Genomic DNA, 14,457 nt, shown 5'->3' on the forward strand with positions numbered 1-14,457 from the left:
CCAGCGCTGATCAGATGCCGTGTGATTCGGCCCGCGTGTACCAGGCTTTAGATGCACTAGCATATTTAATTATACAATTAACAAATTGAAGCCAAACTCCAGCTCACACTTAATAATCAGTTACAGCACACAGTTTTTTTCCTTTTAGAATAATCGTTTTATATGAAAAAAATAAAAGCTGATCATTGCAAGCACCTCTGCCAATGTTACATGGTTTGTCTAATCCCTGTAAACTGATACATCTGGGGGAGAGCTTGTTTTTTGGAAAAACAGACTTACTGGCTAGATCTCTAAATGAAAATAAAGGGAAGAAAAAGAAAACAAATGCAGCCATCACATATAGGAATTGGTAAGCTGCAATATAATAAATGTTTGCTTTTTGATTTAATACTGCTTCAAAGCTTATCTGTGGTCAAAATGTAAAATCCTATATTCATTTCCACATTTTATTCCAATAATTTTAGCCCACTCCTATTAATCTGAAGGATCTTGAAGTTTGAAAACGTTGTGAAGATCCACACACATTTACTTCCTTGAATTCTGGGACACGTATTCACTATACCCTGTGCGTAGGCAGTGCTGTTTCTTGGCCTAGGCCGACAAGGCCCAGGCCTAGGGCGGCACTTTGAGGGGGGCGGCAAAAACCGCCCCCCCCAGACCCATCTTTCCGAGCCTCGGCTCCCGCGGCCGCGTCCCGCACAAATACAGCGGCCGGCTTGCTATAGCGGGGCACGTGTAACTATTATGGGCAGTAAGTTTGCCGTGCTTGGCCGAGAGGGAGCGGGGGGCGTAACCTGACTGGCGGAGGCGGAGCCGGAGCCTTATGCTCCGCCCACCCTCCTCCGTGCAGCGTTCTACTCTGCGTCGTCTCCCAGGTCCGAGGCGGGGTCTATCGAAGAGGAGGCGGAGAATATCATCACCTCCCTAATCATCACTGGAAGGGTCGGGATGGCCCAGAATCGAGGAAGAGATCCAGAGATGGCTCATCCCACTGCAGGTAGTACAATGTTGAGCTCTCAGGATACCCCTCTGATCGGGTAAATGTATATCCATCCTCCCCCATACATAGAATGCTCTCCAAGTAGTCAGTGTTCCCCTATACATTAACCACCTCCTCCCCCCACACACACACACATATATATATTTGAAGCTCTCATATACCTCCCCTCCATGCAGTAATAGATTACCACCCCCCTCCATGCAGTCATACATTACCCCCACCCCCCTCCATGCAGTCATACATTACCCCCACCCCCCTCCATGCAGTCATACACTACCCCCACCCCCCTCCATGCAGTCATACATTACCCCCACCCCCCTCCATGCAGTCATACATTACCCCCACCCCCCTCCATGCAGTCATACATTACCCCCACCCCCCTCCATGCAGTCATACATTACCCCCACCCCCCTCCATGCAGTCATACATTACCCCCACCCCCCTCCATGCAGTCATACATTACCCCCACCCCCCTCCATGCAGTCATACATTACCCCCACCCCCCTCATGCAGTCATACATTACCCCCACCGCCCTCCATGCAGTCATACATTACCCCCACCGCCCTCCATGCAGTCATACATTACCCCCACCGCCCTCCATGCAGTCATACATTACCCCCACCGCCCTCCATGCAGTCATACATTACCCCCACCCCCCTCCATGCAGTCATACATTGCTCTTTGATTCATCTCACTCCTTGTGGTCACAAATCCCCCACACAGCCCCTGACTGCAAAACTGGCTGCTTGGCACACATTACAAATCACATATAAGTGCTTAATATGGAAATTAATATACAGATCTTGTTGCAATAAAGTGATCGGTGCTGAAAAGTAAAAGTGAAAAAAGTGAAAAGTAAAGAGTCCTCATTCAGTGAAAGTTCAAGTGCTGCAAAGTTTGCATTGATTATAGCATGCATGGAGCACTTTGCACATGCTGAAATCAATGCAAACTTTGCAGTACAGGAACTTTCACTGAATGAGGACTCTTTACTGAGTTTGCATTCATTTCAGCATTTGCAAAGTTCTCCATGCATGCTGAAATCAATGCATACTCATTAAAGAGGAGGTCCAACCCCCCCCCCCATGAAAAAATTAAAAGTCAGCAGCTACAAATACTGTAGTTGCTGACTTTTAATATTAGGACACTTATTGGTCCAGGGAGACTGTGATGTCAGCACCCCAGCTGATTTTTGGATCAGCTCTCGGGTGCTGCCGCCACCGTACATGTTAAGGAAAACCGGCAGTGAAACTACATAGTTGATTCCATACTGCACATGTGCAAAGAAAGCTGCGCTTTCTGAATGGCCTGGCAGCAGAGGAAGGAGGAGGAGGGCCGAACTTCCAAGGGATGGCACGGTCTCCTGGAAGTAGGAAAGGGTACCTGTCAAAAACAGGTACCCAGTCCCCCCCTCCCCCCTGAAAGGTGCCAAATGTGGCACCGGAGGGGGGAGGAAGCAGATAAGCAGAGCTTCCATGTTTGGGTGTAACTCCGCTTTATGATATGATATGCTACACTGATGGGCACTGATAGGCTGCACTGGTGGCCCCGATGAGGCTGCACTGATGGCCACTGAGAAGCTGCACCATTGGGCTGGGCACTGATGAGGCAGTGCTGCACTGATGGGCACTGACAGCCACTAATGAGGCGACATTCTTAAGCTGCACTGATAAAAGGCACTGAAGGGGTATGGTTTACAGATGACAGGGCGGGTCTTAAACTGTAAGGGGTGTGGCCTTGACAGGAAGGGGTGTGTCTGATTTAAATTAGGGGGCGCCCGCATTTAGTCAGGCCTAGGGCAGCACAAAACCTAAATACACCACTGTGCGTAGGCACTGCTGTGTCCATACCTCCCAGCTTTTTGAGATGGCAATGAAGGCACCTATTAGCAAAAGCATGTAGGCATAGGACACACCCCCTGCCATGGAGAATTATACAAAAAATGATTATGTAAAGCCACAAGTGCTTTTTACCACTACTATTCATTTGTACTGGCCTTTGAAATTTACAAATGCAACAATTTAGAATTTGGATGAAAGTTTAGCACTGTGAAACACTTTTTGAAAGATAAAAAGTGCATTTTATATACAACTATATAGATCAGATCAAAATGAGGGACAGATGAGGAGGAAAGAGGGACAGATCAGGGACAGTCCCTCAAAATCAGGGAAAGTTGGGAGCTATGTGTGTCACAGGTTTCATCGAGCCTGCCATCTGAACTACAGAGGTGCTGAGAGGAGGGGTTTCATGAGACAGAGTCAATACAGGAATCGCTGCTTGCTGGCAGCAAGGTGCCATAGGATATGTAGTCCTTAGGAATTGAAAAAAACAGCAGAGGAGAAGCTGCAAAGTGTTCAGGGAATCCAGAAAGTCGAGGAAAGAGATGGCTAGCAGACAGACAGAACTATACAGAGGTGGCTCTCAATTAGGCAAATTAGGCGGTTGCCTAAGGCCTCACACTAGTTTGCCTAAATAAAGAGCCACCTCTGCTGGCAGCCGGGATCCCTGCCATCAGCACAGTCCCGAGTCCGCTCACTGCTACACGAAGAGACAGCAAGGTGCAAGTGGGACCAGTTTACCAGGTGATCAGAGCTCACCGACAGCTCACACTTCCTCCCTCCCCCTGCTGCCTGCACAGCCAGACAGGAGAGGAGAGAGAGCTGTTTCTACTCCTCCTCCTCCTGTCCTCTCCTCCTGTGTCTGTCCCGCCCACACTCCCCGACAGTGTTCTGCCTACGAGAAGGGGATGTGTGGGCGGGAAGTATGAAGCCCAGCAAGCCTTGAAGCCTTATTCATCCATCCATGCAGTCCCTCCTGCCTTCCAGTGGGTACACTGATGTAGGGGGCATCTTTCCTTCCTTTCGCCCTCCTGCTCCCCCCTGCACTGTGCCCACTTACCCTCCCCCTGGTCTGTACCCTCCTGCCCCCTGTACTGTGCCCATTTACCCTCCCCATGTGCTGTGCCCTCCTGCTCCTTCCTTTACTGTACCCTCCTGCTCTGTGCTGACTTCCCCTTGCCCTGTGCCTTCCTGCTCCCCCCTATACTGTACCCTCTTTCTTCCCTCTGTTCTGTACTCTCCTGCCCCCTGTACTGTGCCCACTTACCCTCCCCATGTGCTGTGCCCTCCTGCTCCTCCCTGTACTGTGCAATCCTGCTCCCTCTGTGCTGTACCCTCCTGCCACATATACCCGGCCCACTTACCCCCTCTGTGCTGTGTCTCCCTGCTCCCCCTGCCCCTGTACTGTGCCCAATTACCCTCCCCCTGTGCTGAGCTCTCCTGCCCCCTGTACTGTGCCCACTTACCCACCCCCTGTGCTGTGCCCTCCTGCTCCCCCTTGTACTGTACCCACTTACCATCCCCCTGTGTTGTGGTCTCCTGCTCCCCCCTGTACTGTACCCTCCTGCCCCCTGTGCTGTGCCCTCCTGCTCCCCCTGTTCTGTACCCACTTACCCCCCCCTGTGCTGTGCCCCCCTGTACTGTACCCACTTACCATCCCCCTGTGCTGTGCCCTCCTGCTCCCCCTGTACTGTACCCTCCTGCCCCCTGTACTGTGCCCACTTACCCACCCCCTGTGCTATGCCCTCCTGCTCCCCCTGTTCTGTACCCACTTAACCTCCCCCTGTGCTGTGCCCTCCTGCTCCACCTGTTCTATACCCTCCTGCCCCCTGTACTGTGCCCACTTACCCTCTCCCTGTGCTGTGCTATCCTGCTCCCCCTGTACTGTGCCATACTGCTCACTGTACCATGCCCACTTACCTTACTCCTGCCCCCTGTACTGTGCCCACTTACCCTCTCCCTGTGCTGTGCTATCCTGCTCCCCCTGTACCATGCCCACTTACCTTACTCCTGCCCCCTGTACTGTGCCCACTTACCCTCCCTCTGTGCTGAGCCCTTCTGCTCCCCCTGTGCTGACCCCTCTTGCCCACTTACCTTATTTTTCCCCCCTGTACTGTGTCCACTTACCCTCCCCCTGTGCTGTGCCCTTCTGCTCCCCCTGTGCTGTACCCTCTTGCTACCCTCTGTACTGTGCCCACTTAACACCCCCCCGTGCTGGACCCTCCTGCTTCCCCCCTGTACTGTACCCTCATGACCCCTGTACTGTGTCCACTTACCCTCCCCCTGTGCTGTAACCTCCTTATACAGTTCATTTTTATCGCTTGAATTATTTTTCCCATTATGGGTGTAAGTGGGGTCTCATGCCTAAGTTTTGCCTAAAGCCTCAAAAAGCCTAGAGCCGAGCAGACTCTTTGTGGGCTGAACCAGTTCTCAGCCACACAAAGTGGAGAGGGGCACCATTTTATTGGCTAGATTAGAAATCAGAGTCGATTTATTTTGGGCTTGATTGCATTGTGTGCGATGGGCTGGAGTTTTCTACACTCGTTAAATGGAGGTCACTGTTAGGGCACATAGAAAACAATAAATAACGATATGTAGAGAAAAATGCATTGAGAATTAGAGTAAGGCCTCTTTCACACGGGCGGCTGTTCTGCCGCTGTTAAAAGCATGTTTGGTTATTTTGAAATTCCAAGACACCAGGCACAGCGATCACTTGCAGTTGGACATTGTAATTGGCAGTGTTTACGTGCGTTTACATGCCTCTGCATTTAGCTGCGGTGGAACATTCTTGCCATTTCTGATTGTTTTTCTTTCCTCGTTGTCGCTGCTATCCGCAGGAGAAATAGTACACTGCGATTACCTGCAGTTATGTGCAGATAGCTGTGCTAAATCAGTCCTGAACGCAGTCAAATTCATTTTTTCTAACTGCACAACGCCCCATGTAATGAAACCATAGCTAAATGCAGTGTGTGAATGGGGCCATAGGAAAGCATTGTGTGAGTTTAGGTGCAGTAGATCATTTCATCTATCCACAGCTAAAAGCTGAATTCTATCCGCCCGTGTGAAAGGGGCCTAATGCTTGGCCAGTCCAAATGCTTTCATTTAATTAGTACAACAGAGAAGAAAAGTGACAATTGTTTATTGCGGGACCCTGTAAACAAGGGTTGGGTAGTTTGAGTTAAAGAGCATTTTCACCTAAGAAAGAAAAAAATAAAAGTCAGCAGCTGTTTTTTTTGCACAGAGCAGCCCTGATCCTCCTCTTCTCGGGTCCTCCGCCGGCGCTCCTGGCTCCTCCCTCCTGTTAAATGCCCATAGAGCAAGCAGCTTGAAATGGGGGCACCCAACAGGTGCACTCCCGAACTGCTGCTTTGTGTGTTCATTCAGACAGGGAGCCGCGGCTCACCCCAGCCCCCTCTCTCTCCTCATTGGCTCACTGGCTGTGATTGACAGCAGCGAGAGCCAATGGCTCCAATGGGATCCTGCACTGTCCTCATCCGGGCTGCCTCTTTGCCGGTCTTCAGGTCCCCTGTGACGGCATGTTTACTGTGGGAAGCCGGCTGTGACTCCTTGCAATTTGTGTATGGTCACGTCTCCCAGGCAGGAGGCAAATGGAGGGGGGGACTAAGTAATCGAAGTGGAAGTGGAAACAGGTACCAAAACAAGGCATCCACTACCCTAAAAAATTGTAAAGGAGTGGGAGAGGAGGACTTTAAAGTGGAACTTCCCCTTTTGGGTGAAGTTCTTCTTTAAGATGCACAGTGGCTACAGAAGAACAGAAACAGAAAGTGGACCAGATTTTCCCACCCCCTTTTGCAGGCACCACATTGGTCAGAGGTCTGATACCGGAATCGGATGTTGAAATGAGAGTTCCAGCACTGGGGCTGGGACAGGAGTGTGTCCACGGAACCCCAAGATTTAGTTCAAGTGTCACTTTATATCACATTTACCTGATGAAGAAACCCTTTGAGGTTCTGAAACTTTGCACTTTGTTTATTTGACATGCCAGTTATACAATAATAACTGGCATTTAAAATGCACTTTAAAATCCAAGCTCCCAGCCACTTGCTGGGGATTTGGATTTTTAAAATATCTGTCACCCCAGCAGGTAAACTTGAACCTCCCTGGTGTGCCCAGTAGGCAAGAGGGTGCAGCGTGGAGGTTTTAGTTTGCCTGCTGTCACCAAGACAGGAGGGAGAACACCAAGAAAGCAGGGAGAACGGAGCACTGGGCAGATGATGATCCTGAGTGTGTCCAGACAGTGAGCTCCACGCTGTGCGTGTGTGTGTGTGGGGAGGGGGGGTTCAGGGTGGGTGTCAGGCCGGGAGTGCTGGCGGAGGAGGAGGTCAAGATGGAGGAGGCATTCCCTCTAGTTGCTACAGCTGCTGCCGCCACTGAAATTCATGCAGGGTATAGTCTCCTGCCTGCACGGGGCACAGCTAACCCTCCTGTCCCTGGTGCTGCAGGACCGGTGAGATGTGGGGGGATTGTGTGTGTGATGGGGGAGGGGGGTATCTGATTAGAGTGCAGGGATCTGGTAGGGGATCTAGGGGTGTGATCAGAGTGGAGGGATGGGGGGGGGATCTGGGGGTGTGATCAGAGTGGAGGAATCTGGAGATATATCTGGGGTGTGTGATAAGAATGGGGGGGGGAGGGTATCTGCATACCTCCCAACCTTTTGAGATGGGAATGAGGGACACCTATTAGCAAAAGTATGTAGGTATAGTGCACGCCCACTGCCATGCCCTCTTAAAGGAGAATTATACCAAAAAATGATTGGTTAAACGCATAAGGACACGTTTTTTTAACACTGCTATTCCTTTATTCTGGTTTTCAAAATTTACAGATGCAGTAGTTTAGAAATTGGTTGAAAGGTTTAGCGTTGGGAAACACTTTAACCACCTCAATACAGTGCACTTTCACCCCCTTCCTGCCCAGGCCATTTTTCAGCTTTCAGCTCTGTCACACTTTGAATGACAATTGCGCGGTCATACAACACTGTACCCAAATGAAATTGTTATCATTTTTTCCCCCACAAATAGAGTTTTTTTTTTGGTGGTATTTGATCACCTCTGCGGTTTTTATTTTTTGCGCTATAAACAAAAAAAGAGTGACAAGTTTGAAAAAAACACATATAATAAATATCCATTTTTTTTTTTAAACAAATTTTTTCCTCAGTTTAGAAGCATATATTGATTGGTTTTCACAAAAATTATAGCGTCTCTAAAATAGGGGATAGATTTATAGCATTTTTATTATTATTTTTTTTTATTAGCAATGGCGGCGATCTTTTATTGTGACTGCGATATTGCGGCGGACATATCGGATACTTTTGACACTATTTTGGGACCATTCACATTTATACAGCGATCTGTGCTATAAAAAATGCACTGATTACTGTATAAATGTGACCGGCAGGGAAGGGGTTAACACTAGGGGGTGATTGAGGGGTTAATTATGTTTCCTAGGGAGTGATTCTAACTGTAGGGGGTGGGGACTCACAAGGGGAGGAGACTGATCGGTGTTCCTCTGTACTGATAACATGCCATCGGTCTCCTCTCCCCTGACAGGACATGGATCTGTGTGTTTACACACACAGATCCACGGTCCTGCTCTGTTACCGGGCAATCGCGGGTGCCCAGCGGACATCACGGCCGCCGGGCACGCGCATCGTGTCCCCAGTGACACGGCAGGCATTCGCGAGTGCCGTTGGCAGAGTGCGTGCGCCCCCTGGTGGGCCGGGAAGGCGAGGGCGTCATATGACGCCCTCCCAGAACGAGAACCGCGCCGCCTGGCCGTCATATGACAGCTGGTGGGCGGCAAGCGGTTAAGGATAAAAAGTGCATTCTATATATGTAGCGCTTACCCCTGAAGGAGCCGCTGAATAATTGTTATATCCGTATTTCGCGTTTAACACTCAACCCTCGCAGCCCATAGATTCAAAAACACAGTCCATAATGCTTTTTCTCTTGCTTTATTAATTAGCATGAACTGGGATGGGAGAAGGACTTCTTTTAAGATGCTCTTTTGTTACATTATTATCTTTTCACTGTCTCTTATAGAAGAACTAAAATCAATAGCGGATAATAGGGAATCACTTTGTGTGATTTCTTCAATCAGGGAAGATGGAAGTAGATTTGATAGAGAATAATTGATAAAGAGTCACTCTAAATAACTCCTTTATCTGCAGAACTTTTCAAGAACAGTCTGTATCCCTATATGTGTGCTTGCAGCTTCACCGCTACCTTTTTACCACTACTTCCCATCTACATGGTACTTCCAAGTTGAGCTGAGAAAAAGTCACTCTGAATAACTTCTCCTGCTTGACTGATTGGAATTGGATTGGATTGGATTGGGGCATTGCTGAACCCAAAGTCACAGGCTATCACCGCCTGTCTCACTGACTTGCGTACCAACATCCCTCAGCCTCTGGCAGTACCCTTCCCTTGGGCTTTCACTCACGTGATCAATAGTCCATGTGCCACTCATAAACGATCGATCGCTCAGGTTCCTTCCGCTTTGCTACTTCTCCCGCAATGATTCTTTGTTCCTTTTTCTCCTTTATGGCCCGCTCCTTTCCCTGCAGGGGCAGCCAATGACACCAGCGACTACATGCTGTAAGGTGTTGTTTCTTCCTCTATGGAGACCAATTCCCCACCCTTCTCGCAAGGGGGGGGGCTCCGTTGGCTCCCCGGAGGGGGAACCTCTCCCCTCCGGGAACCAGGCTGGCTTCTCCACGCTCGAACAGGAAGACCTCTCTTAAACCATGTGACCAGGCTTTTATATGAGAGTCCCGGGACATTGCCCAACATATTAATGATTGGCCAGGACTCGCATACAAACTACCTGCCACTCAAATGAGAAATGAACAAACAGGCCTGCTGTAATAGCACAAGCCTGCCTAAATTTACCTGACATTGTAAACTAACAAAAAGGTCACCTACCTAAAAGTAGGTTCTCGCTACATATACAACTATATAGATCAGACCAAAATGAGGGACAAATGAGGAGAAAAGAGGGACAATGGGACATTGTTCCAAATCAGGGACAGTCCCTCAAAATCAGTGACAGTTGGGAGCTATGTATATGGGAGGTGTGATCAGAGAGCGTGGGGGGGGGGGGTTTCTGGGGTGTGTGATCATGGTGGGGGTATCTGGGGTCTGTGATCAGGGTGGGGGGGGGGGGTATCTGGGGGTGTGATCAGGGTGGAGGTATCTAAAATTCACGGGTTAGGGGGCACAAATTACTTGCCTTGCCTACTGATTTATCACTTTTTAATTCTTATAATATATGCATGCAGATTGAGAATTATGTGATTTAGGAAATCAAGCAATCGTAATTCAAAATTTATGACAAATCTGCATGTACATATTCAGGAGAACAGAACATTTTGCAGTGTACTCTACTGATTAACTTTGGTTTCAAACCAATTTACTTCTCACTAATCATAGGTGTGCGCAGTACATTGCATTAGGGTGTGCACCCCAAAGTTCCAACACACATAAATGCCACCTTCTATCACAGGAAGGGGGCTCTGGTGGTGGGAGGCAGTCAATTGGGAGCATATTATGGTACACCCTAAATACTGGTGTAACGTGTTCCTAAAGTTGAACCTAGACTTTAATATAATGGGGGCATTAACACTGGCCACTGGCACCCCCAACCACCCACCTGGTGCTGCTTCTGGATAGTGCTAATGTACATGGGGTGATTAGGGTGTGCCCAGGCACATCCGCCACACCATGTGCGCACGCCTATGTCATTAATCCTAAATTGAGTTCATTCAAATGTCCTATTTATGACTCTAAGAAAAGGTTTTACATCTTTGTGAGTGACAAAAACTTTACTGTGGTTTAATTTTATGTCCAATGTTATAATCTGTCTGTATCTCCTGAACAGAACTAAACATGAAGTATTGGAAGGTCATGTTCTGTGGGCTGTAGATTGTTTCAGCACAGGATATATTCCCAGGATGTTTATATAATCTCTAAACCTATGGTAGAGGCCGGTAAGACTTTAGTTACTATAGGATGTGGAATTCTTAACATTGTGGAAAATCTTTTGTGCACAAAAAAAAACAAAGAAATACAAAGAACTCACCACACTGCAAATAAATAAATCATATGTAAATCTTGGTGTCGTAAAGCTTATTTATACTTACTTTTATCATGAGAAGCATTAAACAAAATGAAGCAGTTTTACTAATATATTTCTGTTCCGAAAGGACACATTTTGTACAGAATCCACTGTATACTCCACGTAGGTCATTGCTGATAGTGGGTAAATATTTATCTTGAATCATAAGAAATTGCGAAGTCCCTGCACTGTCTTTGCCATACTGGCAACCTGTCCCCACCCTAACCACTTGCATAAAGAGTGCCAAATCCGGGAGCTAGAATCTTAAATAGACTCTGCCTGACCTAAGATGGCCACCGAGGTCACGTGGGGCACGAGCGTCCAATCGGACAGCTGTCTCCCTGTGACTGCAGGAAGTCATAGAGGAACTCACAACTTCCTTCCCCTTATGCATTGCCGCTTGGGTCAAACGCCACCTACAGTGGGGGATACAGACTACACCTGCCTACTTTACTGATCTTTTCTTCAGGTCTCTGATACAAAGACATCCTCGAGGTCCCCTGAAACTGGACTTTGCTGCAACAATCATATCTCTAATAATAACAACTATACAGTATCTCACATAAGTGAGTACACCCCTCACATTTTTGTAAATATTTTATTATATCTTTTCATGTGACAACACTGAAGAAATTACACTTTGCTACAATGTAAAGTAGTGAGTGTACAGCTTGTATAACATTGTAAATTTGCTGTCCCTTCAAAATAACTCAACAAACAGCCATTAATGTCTAAACCACTGGCAACAAAAGTGAGTACACCCCTAAGTGAAAATGTCCAAATTGGGCCCAATTAGCCATTTTCCCTCCCTGGCGTCATGTGACACGTTAGTGTTACAAGATCTCAGGTGTGAATGGGGAGCAGGTGTGTTAAATTTGGTGTTATCACTCTCACTCTTTCATACTGGTCACTGGAAGTTCAACATGGCACCTCATGGCAAAGAACTCTCTGAGGATTCGAAAAAAAGAATTGTTGCTTTACATAAAGATGGCCTAGGCTAAAAAAAGATTGCCAAGACCCTGAAACTGAGCTTCAGCATGGTGGCCAAGACCATACAGCGGTTTAACAGGACAGGTTCCACTCAGAACAGACCTCACCATGGTCAACCAAAGAAGTTGAGTGCACGTGCTCAGCGTCATATCCAGAGGTTGGCTTTGGGAAATAGACCTATGAGTGCTGCCAGTATTGCTGCAGAGTATGAAGGGGTGGTGGGTCAGCCTGTCAGTGCTCAGACCATATACCGCACACTGCATCAAATTGGTCTGCATGGCTGTCATCCCAGAAGGAAGCCTCTTCTAAAGATGATGCACAAGAAAGCCCGCAAACAGTTTGCTGAAGACAAGCAGACTAAGGACATGGATTACTGGAACCATGTCCTGTGGTCTGATGAGACCAAGATAAACTTATTTGGTTCAGATGGTGTCAAGCATGTGTGATGGCAATCAGGTGAGGAGTACAAAGAAAAGTGTGTCTTGCCTACAGTCAAGCATGGTGGTGGGAGTGCCATGGTCTGGGGCTGCATGAGTGCTGCCAGCACTGGGGAGCTACAGTTCATTGAGGGAACCATGAATGCCAACATGTACTGTGACATACTAAAGCAGAGCATGATCCCCTCCCTTCAGAGACTGGGCCGCAGAGCAGTATTCCAACATGATAACGACTCCAAACACACCTCCAAGACAACCACAGCCTTGCTAAAGAAGCGTAAGAGTGTATAGGTGATGGAGGGGCCAAGCATATCTCAAGACCTAAACTCTATTGAGCATCTGTGGGACATCCTCAAATGGAAGAGGGAGGAGCGCAAGGTCTCTAACATCCACCAGCTCCGTGATGTCGTCATGGAGGATTGGAAGAGGACTCCAGTGGGAACCTGTGAAGCTCTGGTGAACTCTATGCCCAAGAGGGTTAAAGGCAGTGCTGGAAAATAATGGTGGTCACACAAAAAGTTATTTTGAGGGGACAGTAAATTTACACTGTTATACAAGCTGTGCACTCACTACTTCACGTTGTAGCAAAGTGTCATTTCTTCAGTGTTGTCACATCAAAAGATATAATAAAATATTTACAAAAATGTGAGGGGTGTACTCACTTTTGTGAGATACTGTACATAACCGGGTACATGTGCACAATTCTACCAGGAAGCCTATCAGGCCCTTTGCTGATAATACCTGTATGTTCATTGAATGTATGTACTCTTCCTAAATAAAGCTTGTATTATTCCTATGCTGTGTGGTTCCATATACTTATGGTTAATTTAATATGCTGGTTGCAGTAGTTCTTCTGCCTGCAATTACTTTGATTAGATTACGGGTTCTTTTCCCAGGAAGGTAATCCCGTCTGTTCACAGAGGCCCTGTCCTGGGTGGAGGCACAGTCTTTTGGTTTTCTTATTTACCTACAGGTTTAAAGCAATATCTTGTTGGGGCGGCATTTCTTATAACCACTCCCCATCAAAAGAGGGCTACTTATTTTATGCTCTACTTCTGAATTGTAACCAGTGGAAAGAAGAAAAGAATATATAAACTTTTTCCCCTGTCTGTGTGTTATCTAGGTATTGGCTGTAATACCTACACAATGCCAGTACAAAAAAGCCAGCAGCACTGTGGTACTTATGTTGAAATTTCACACTATTAACCACTTCAGCCCTGGAAGGATTTACTCCCTTAATGACCAGGCCATTTTTTGTTATACAGCACTGCATCGCTTTAACTCAGTGGTCATCAACCCTGTCCTCAGGGCTCACTAACAGTCCAGGTTTGCAAGATAACTGAAATACATCCCAGGTGATATCATTTGCTGCTCAGTGATTGCAGTATTCTAGTCTGCATCTCCCCAAGGTAATACATAAAACCTGGCTTGTTAGTGGGCCCCGAGGACAGGACCCCCACTGCTTTAACGGACAATTGTGCTGTCGTGCGATGCTGTACCCAAACAAAATTTGTGGCCTTTTTTTTCCCCACAAATAGAGCTTTCTTTTGGGGGTATTTGATCACTGCTGCGGTTTTTATTTTTTGCGCTATAAACAAAAAAAGACAATTTTGAAAAAAAAAATATATATATATATTTTACTTTCTGCTATACAATACATATCCAAAAAAAAAATATATAAAAAAAAACCTAATTTATTCATCAGTTTAGGCCAATATGTACTCTGCTACATATTTTTGGTAATAAGCGTATATTGATTGGTTTGCGCAAAAGTTATAGCGTCTACAAAATAGGGGAAAGATTTAGGGACTTTTTATTTTTTTTATTGTTTTTACTAGTAATGGTGGGGATCAGTAATTTTTAGCGGTACTGCGACATTGCGGCGGACAAATCTGAACCTAAGTGACAATTTTTGGTGACCAGTGACACTGATCACTGTATAAAAATGGCACTCTCAGGGAAGGGGTTAACACTAGGAGTGATCAAAGGGTTACATGTTCCCTAGGGGGGTGCTTTCTAATAGTCAGGGGACGGACTGACTGGGAGTAGACAGAGATC

The sequence above is a fragment of the Aquarana catesbeiana genome, linkage group LG05, assembly GCF_042186555.1.
Source record: "Aquarana catesbeiana isolate 2022-GZ linkage group LG05, ASM4218655v1, whole genome shotgun sequence".
Taxonomy (NCBI): Eukaryota; Metazoa; Chordata; class Amphibia; order Anura; family Ranidae; genus Aquarana; species Aquarana catesbeiana.